Here is an 8,259-nt window from a genome sequence, read left to right on the forward strand (position 1 = left end):
CCACCAGTTGCTCTTTACCGTCCGCTGCTTCTTACATCGTCGTCTTCAGCCTCTGTGTTATCGTCATCTTCAACATCGCCATCCCATCGGTTCTCTCTGTCGCCACTACCTCGGGTCGTTGTTTGAGCTCTCCCAGCTCTGACTTTGGCTCCGGGAATCTCTGGAATTCTGGTCTAAGACTCACCTCTCCTAGGTCGGTCGTCGCCCAGATCTGTGCTCTATTCGCCGCCTAAAGCTTCAATGAAGACATCTCTGTTTGAAGACAGTCTCCGATGGGCTCATGTCCCCACACCGCAACCGCATCGCACTTCAACAGCCCCCGACGAATTGGTGACTGGGAATCATGTTTTTCCACTCTCATACTGTCGAATAGATCATGTGCCATGGTGGGTGATGTACTCGAGCCTTCTGCTACAAACCGTCTCCACCGTATCTCCGTTTGATCCATCTCTGGTCGGCCCCTTCATTGACTCCAATGCAGGCTCCTCTGAGGATGGATTTGTCTCCTCCCCATCAAGACCCGTCGTGTCTACTCAAGGCTCCGATGAATACAACCGGCTACCGGTGGGTGTCCCATCTTCTTCTCGCGGCGGCGTCCGTGGTCCCAGCTTCCCATCTGACCTAAACCTAATCTTTTGGGCCTCTTCAAGTATTTGGGCCTTCCCTGATGTATTGGGCCTTAACCTAAACATTTCCTATATTGTCAAGTGCCTTCACCATCAGTGCTCCATCCGACAATTTCCTCCGACTTACTCATCCATTCTGGTATTTTCAGTGCCAAAAACAATTATGTATTCGGAGAGGAAGATATCATCAACCATCTTACCATCCCGCTCACCGAACAGTGTGATTACCGGATCGATTGAGATTCACCTAGTCTCCCGGATCAACATCGTCGGTGGTAGAGCTGATATCAGTGGTCGCTACCCAAAGGTATTTTCTTGCGGTCTCTTACCACGTTTCCCTCCGTATGTGTCCATATCAAGCTTCATAGTATCAAATTCAATTATGGAACTGGAGATGATGTTAGACCCGTCCAGATCACCGTACGTTTCACTGAAGATGCTCTCTACTATGTATAAGATTCAGATAATCTTCTCAGAGATTACTGATGGAGATACGGTTGTTTGTTTGCTCGACTATTTATCTAGTTCTAGCTGTACTTCGGTTCAAACCCATTCGCTTGGGTGTATCAACGTCGTTTACGACTATAGCAAGCTTGTTGGAGCTTTCAATTCAGGGATAAAAGTGAAGATCATCCAAGGATTTCTTCACATTGAGCAAGCCTCTCCCACCAACATCATATCGTCTGTTTTAATGTACTCTTTGTTGTTCATCTTATCTTCGACTATGGCTCCTGTTGTAACCACTTAGACTTTTGAGTTTTAATATATTTCGTGTTACAAAAAAAAAAAAAAAAAAAAAAAACATATTGATATAAATATCCCAAGTAACGCTTGAATAATTTGCGGAAATGTTTATAAAATTCAAAATAAAGTTTTAAAACGGTTATTAATACATGAGAAATATTCCTCAAATCAACCAGTTTTTAACATCCAAATTTACCTCAAATGAAATGTCTTTTTTTTCAGAGAACAATGACTTCACAAGCGCTAGAACATCTAGGCAATGCAACGACTTCTTTAAGGAAATCACGCATGCCCTTTTTGGTATAGTAAGTATCAAGCCTTAGTTTCTCCAGGATTGGTGAGTTCTTGAGGAAGTATCTTACTAGCTCTACTTCTCCTTCATACTTTGGGATCAAACGTATCAATTCCACGACCTTGAGTGATGACACCAAACACGGAGGCACTGTTGAAAACATCAACTTCGGTTCTCTGTTCTTCTTATAACTCGGGTCCTTGATCAACTCCTGCAAATACATAAGATAAAAAAAATTGAGAATAAAGTGGTAAATTAAAAGCTGTTCACATACAATTTCCATAACTCGAAGGGTTATAAAGCAATTCATTACCAATATGAGAGATTGTAGTTTCGGGCAGCTTTCAAGAATTGATGGCAACATTTCAAGATCGGATTTAGAGAACTTAACATGCAAACGGGATAGGTCACGGAACTGAAGCAATGGTCCCGGTTCGGAGTGTAGAAAGATGTTCTGTAAAAGAGTAAAACAAAAACAAAATGTTGGTTAGAAACTTTTTGAGAAAGAATATTAAAAGGAATGCTCAAAAATTAAAGGGTCTCAAAATTAAATAACATGACTACCTTCAAAATGTAACTACTTATAACAATGCCTCTGAACCTCGGAATATCGGTGAGGGTATCACAAATGAATCTTTTGGTGCAAGTCAGACGAGGGAAGACCGCATAAATCTCTAGTGTGGTAGAGCAACCCAAATTGATGATTTTGAAGTTCTTTGATACGTAACCCCTAGTCTTCAAACACTCGAGTAGAGGAGCATTAATCACAACTTCTGTATACGAATCTATGTGGATTCTCTTGAGCGTATTAGAGCGCAACTCTATAAACCTTTCACCACGAGTTTCTCTGACAATGGTTAAATCTTCCAGAACTGGAGAGCCTGAGATAAGTTTCTCCACAGTTGCCTCAGTGAGATCTGTAATGTATTCTAAATGCATGATCTTAAGGCATGGTAAGGAAACAACCTCCAGGTTAGCCAAGACAACCCAACAAAGGCGTAAGTGCACCAGTGTCTTGCATGTATATAGACTGACGGGCATCGTAACATCGCAACAATAAGGGCCATAATAACAAACATCGAGATGCTGAACACTACGCCTAATCGCAATATCAGTCCATTTGGTGAGGAGGGACTTACAATCAGAATAATGAACACTTAACCTTATTTTGTCTATCATTGATTCCCTGTGTGAATCAAAAAAACTTTGAACAAAACTCACAAAGGTATCCATATCCAAGAATTCAAAGGAGTCTAAGTCCAATCCACGAACACTCTTCCAGTGATTAATCCATGTTCCGGACAAAACGCCTGTTCTTACAGCATGCTTTGTAGGAACACGAATAAGTATGTCGCTTATCAAATCATCGGGTAGTTGGCATATCCATCTTCTTTGTGACCCTTTGTCACATGTTTTTGCTTTTCTCTTTCGACCCACCATCTTTTTTTTCGTCACACAACTAGTCTGCATCATCAAGTTTAAGACAAATTAAACTGAAATTTACAGACACAATATAATCTAGTTTCCAATCAAACACGAAATAACGATGCGTAGAAGTTTCGGTCATATATGAATTTCAACCAGCCTAGTCTAAATGATACCCTAAAGAGATAGATAGAGGGTCGATGTTAGCACTGAAGAAGAAGAAGGCCGCCTTCAAGAAACAGTAAAAGAAGAAGAACGCACCTGAATGGAGTTTTGATCAGCACTGAAGATCAAACCTCATCGGCCGCCTTCACGGTCATGCTTTCTTATCTGTAGCAGATGATTTGTGTAACGTATATATATGAGGGATGAGGGATAAGGGTAAAAGATAGGATTCTTTCGTGTGACCAGTATGAGTTTAGGGTTTCTTTATGAGAAATGGGAAATGGACACGTTGAATGCAAAAACGCCTAGCAGTTTATGGTTTGATGAAAACGGTGCGTCGGGTTAGTGATCCTAGAAACGACGTCGGTTCTTCGACAAATCAAATATATTGATATCATAAAGAGTTTGCCAAATGTAACCATTTCAATATTACTATTGATCCAAATTTAGGAATTTGTAACAATTACGATGAAAGAGAGGAGAGCAATAAAGAGTGTTGCTCCCCTCCCAAAGGCAGGTTCTTACTCGTTACTCACCCGTCCGCCACTAGAAACAGCACTTCGTCTGACTTAAATTTCTATGCGGAAATCTAATAAGATAAAGAAAGAAACATTTTATGTCTCTCCTTCATATACTCTTTATTAGCTTATCACTTTTCCGACCAAACTCCAAAATGCACTTAACATTGTTTTGACAAATAAAATTACTTTAAATGTTGTTAGTTATGTTCCCGTTTAGGTATTATAAGTTCAAATTTGCATGTAAGAAGAGACAATACCTCTTGTGAGTGTTTGAAACTCTGAATGGGACCAACTAGTTTTGTCCCGACCCCGGGTAAATCCTGAAGATATACAACAAGATCGTTGATTGTTTTAGACATTTATTTTTTCGTAAATGTTTTACACTACGTACACATATATACATAAAGACCATAAGTTTCTTACTAGCTCCATTTCTATTTCATAACTTGACAAACTTGAGCGATGATTTCAAACACCGAAGCTCTATACAAGAAGCTCTATATGTAGTGAATTTATGGGATTCAACTCCAAACAAAGAACACAAAGCCATAGACTTCTCCATGTGGTAGATAAAACACCTGTCCTGATATTCCGGAATTTTCAATGTACGATATATCTTTAGCGCGTCTTTCTTTTTATAATCATATTCTTGAATTAAATATGATTGTGAACATATGTTTAGTTTCTTAAATTTTAAATCAAAGGTGAGAAAATTCCATCACAATAGTAACATTGTGGATTTTAGATTTATATTTTTAGCAAAATTAAACCATCCTTTAAATTTAAACATTGGGGGTGATTGGTTGGACTGTGGCTATAAAAATTTAGCTATAGTTAAATTGGTTGTAACTGTAAAATTGTTACTGTACATTTTTGTCCTGAAACTTTTGATGTAGTTAAATTTGTTGTAGCTGTAAATTATAGACTGTAGATATTTTAAAATAAAATATGTGAAATATGTGATGTATATATAAAATAATTATGTTTTTATCAATTAAATAATTTATATTAATAATTTTTATAAATTCTCAAAGTTTATTGTTATTTAAAATGTGATATATAAATAATATATATTTTATTTAAAATATTTCAATAATTTTTATAACACTCAAAATTGAATTAAATATTTATAGATGTTTTTAATTATGATTATCTAATTTATTTGATATTATAGATAGTTTTTTTATTTCACAGATTCTACATCCTATAAAAAAAGCTTTAGGTTTTTTTCCCAAAAATACACTAAAAAAATTTTTGCTTTAGTTTTTTTTGTTGTAGCTTTAAAAATAAAGTTAAAGCATGATTGGTAAAAATTTATAGAAACTTGATTTAGGTTTTAACTATTAAAAATAAAACTTCAACATGATTGATAAATTTTAGTGATTTAAAAGTAAATAAAGCTAAAGCAAAGGAATAAAACCCAACCAATCACTTCCATTGTTTAGCGGTCAAACTCAAATAATTCAAAACTGGAAACTAAAAAGTATCAGATATTGTTTTAGAATCAGTTTAGATACGCAATTATATTGAAATCCAAACTGTTTCAGTAAATAATAATTAATATAATAGATATTTTTGTGATTATGATATAATTTGTGACACCTTCAATCAAAGTCGTGAACTAATTGTTTGCTAATCCTATAATATGTTGAATATTTTTACATTCGGAAGAAAATAACTGGATATATTTGAGAGACGTAAGATTCTAGGAAAGGAAATGAACAACAAAAAGTAACATGATCGACGGCCAAACGCGTTAAAATCAATTAAATAATAAGAAGTATACACATTCCTTTTAATAAAAATAAAATTCAAATAATATGGCATTCCCGTCACAAATTGTAATTCCATATTACTAACGGTTACATACGTAAGAGATGAGAATCATTTATTCATTACATTCAATTGCTCTATGTTTTTTCATCATCATCACTAACTAAAACCGAAAATTAAGCCAACTAAACAAATCTCAAAAAAGAAGTCAAAGAAATTCCAATCACATATGACATATCAAACCACCAACAAATCCAATTACAGATCTTCATAAACATTGCAGATGGTTGTTGTGGTGGTGGTGATGGTGGTTGTGTCCGTTACCGTGACTGTGGCGCGCTACGGCTATAAGTCTCCTCGTCAATTATGTCCTGAACACGCTTAAACTCATCGGCACGGCAAGAAAATCGTAATCCGACCTGCGTGTTTGAATCCTTACTCTTCTACAGCTTCTTTCAGTAGACTCACAAACAAAGGATGGCTCAAGAACATGAACGGAACCACGGATTGTAATCACGATGAAAGTGAAATTGAATGTGGAAGTGGTCTTTCTTATAACATCTGCTGTTTTAATATGTCTGTAGAAGCCGGAAAACCGGACTGACATAAACGATAGAATAAAAGCGATGTTAAGGAAATAAACGAATGTAAAAGACGAATACAAGAACGATAGGAAATCGTATTCGCAAAGAGACATGGAGTCGAGATATGATCTCTTTCCTTAACTCAAAATATTCGCTCCGTTAGTGAGACGGGACTGTACGAATATAGAGTCCCAGGATACAACCATGGCAGACGAATCACGCCTCACTCGTGATCGCCCTATCGAACTATAAACTCTACGAAACACTCTCTAGACTTACGTTGAGGGATCTGGTGATTTTTGTTGCGTAAAAACTTCAAGAAAAATGAAGGAGGAGACGAGTTTTTAAAGAAGAGAAGACGAGCCATTTTCCGTAACTAATGCCGCACGTGCGCACGTTGGCGGAAATCTCGCGAGGATCTCGGAGGCGAGGCGTTACGAAACTTCCTCCGCAAGAACTTTTCTCGTTTAAACTTATCGTCAAGAAGAGAGACAGCGTGTTGTTTTTAAACGAACTACGTGTTGTTTAAAATAAAATGCATGTCGTTTTTTGGGAATTAAATGGCAAAACTTTGAGCTTAACTTGGTCCAAAAAGACCCGAGACCCGAGCCCGAGCCGAGCCGGCCGGACGGCGGCGGCGGCGCGCGCGTGGGGAGCTCTCTCTTCCTCTGAGCTGTTTAACCTCTCATGTCATGAAGACATATATATACTCCTCAAAATCAACTCTCCCAACCAATGTGGGATGTTGTTAACTTCATTTCATTAAAGTCAACAAGGCTTTTTATAAGAACCCATAGGCCCATTTGTTTTCACATTTTGCCATATATTATTTGAGCCATTAGGCTTAATAATTAGGCCCAACAATGTCTTCATTTACGGCTTCGGAATCGTTTGGGAAAATGCTAGCGCCTCTGCACTGGCATGATTACAGGAAGAAGTATGGGAAGCGGGAAGATTTTGTTACTACCATCTCGAGGTCTGTCTCATCTCAATTCCCAAACCATTTAATGTCTTCGAAAAAAAACCTGTTATAACTTGTGTTTGTCTTGCAGTTATTCATGATAGTGAAAGATCAAGGCATGAAATTCTCATATCTTATTTTTATCTATTTTGTTTAATTGGTGTATGAAGTCACCAATCCTGGATGCTAAACTATACATTTGATTTTGGATTTTAATAGTATCCGTATGCTCAAAAATATATTGTTCTGAAAATTTTCCTAAGCTCAAGTCCAAATGATGTTATAGGCATGCCAAATGAAATGGAAGGATGCAACTTACTCTGCATCAAATACCAATCAAAGTAGGAAGACTTTGAATGTGGTATCCAGACATTGGGAATCTTAGAATCTCCTCAGAGATGTCATCTTTAAAGCTATTAGATTCGAAACTGTTGACTGAAGTAACATAAAGCTTATGAGAAGCCATGTAAATTCCAAAACCACGAAAAAAGAAAAAGAAAAAGATCACAAAAGTTATTAAACCCGAAGCCAAACCAACCAATCGGTAACTTTTGTAATGAAATGCTTAGGCATGATCACACTGTGACTGTGACTACCCTCAAAATCACAAACCCTAATGAGATATTGGTTATATTTATGGGTTGCCTTTTTTTTGTTAACTTAACCAACTCCCTACGTACCAAAAGATCAAATAGAACCTCACTATAAGTTCCCTCTACTACGAGCTTGGCTGGTTTCCCCGGTACCACCCGCAAACGCAGCTTTTGCGGTTGGTAACGGTTAACAGCGTTTCAAAACAATCATACAAACCGCTATAAATCGCTTCAAACAGCTCTAAACCTCTTAAAATCAAAAGCTGGTTCCAACTAGCGTCTGCGGTTGCGGGCGGTTGCAGGAGGATAATTTTTTTTTTTTTTAAAACCATTTAAATACAAAAATAAAAATATTCAATAATTTTTTAAAAATGGAATTATAAAAATTCTAAAATATATCTATTATATTTTAATTAATATTATAAAATTTTAAAATAAAAATATTTTCTAAAATTTTAAAAATTTGAAACTATAATTTCTAAATATAATTTTCATATTTATTATAATATTATGATTTTTAATTTATTTATAATTATATAAAATGTAAATATTGTTAATTTATTATTTAACCGCTG

The 8,259-nt window shown here is 36.4% G+C and overlaps 1 pseudogene; it reads right to left on the minus strand.

The window, feature by feature from the left end:
• Window positions 1-1,481: 1,481 nt before the first annotated feature.
• LOC106379365 lies at window positions 1,482-3,339 on the minus strand (annotated as a pseudogene).
• Between the last annotated feature and the right edge of the window lie 4,920 nt (window positions 3,340-8,259).

This window comes from Brassica napus, chromosome C3, assembly GCF_020379485.1.
Source record: "Brassica napus cultivar Da-Ae chromosome C3, Da-Ae, whole genome shotgun sequence".
Taxonomy (NCBI): Eukaryota; Viridiplantae; Streptophyta; class Magnoliopsida; order Brassicales; family Brassicaceae; genus Brassica; species Brassica napus.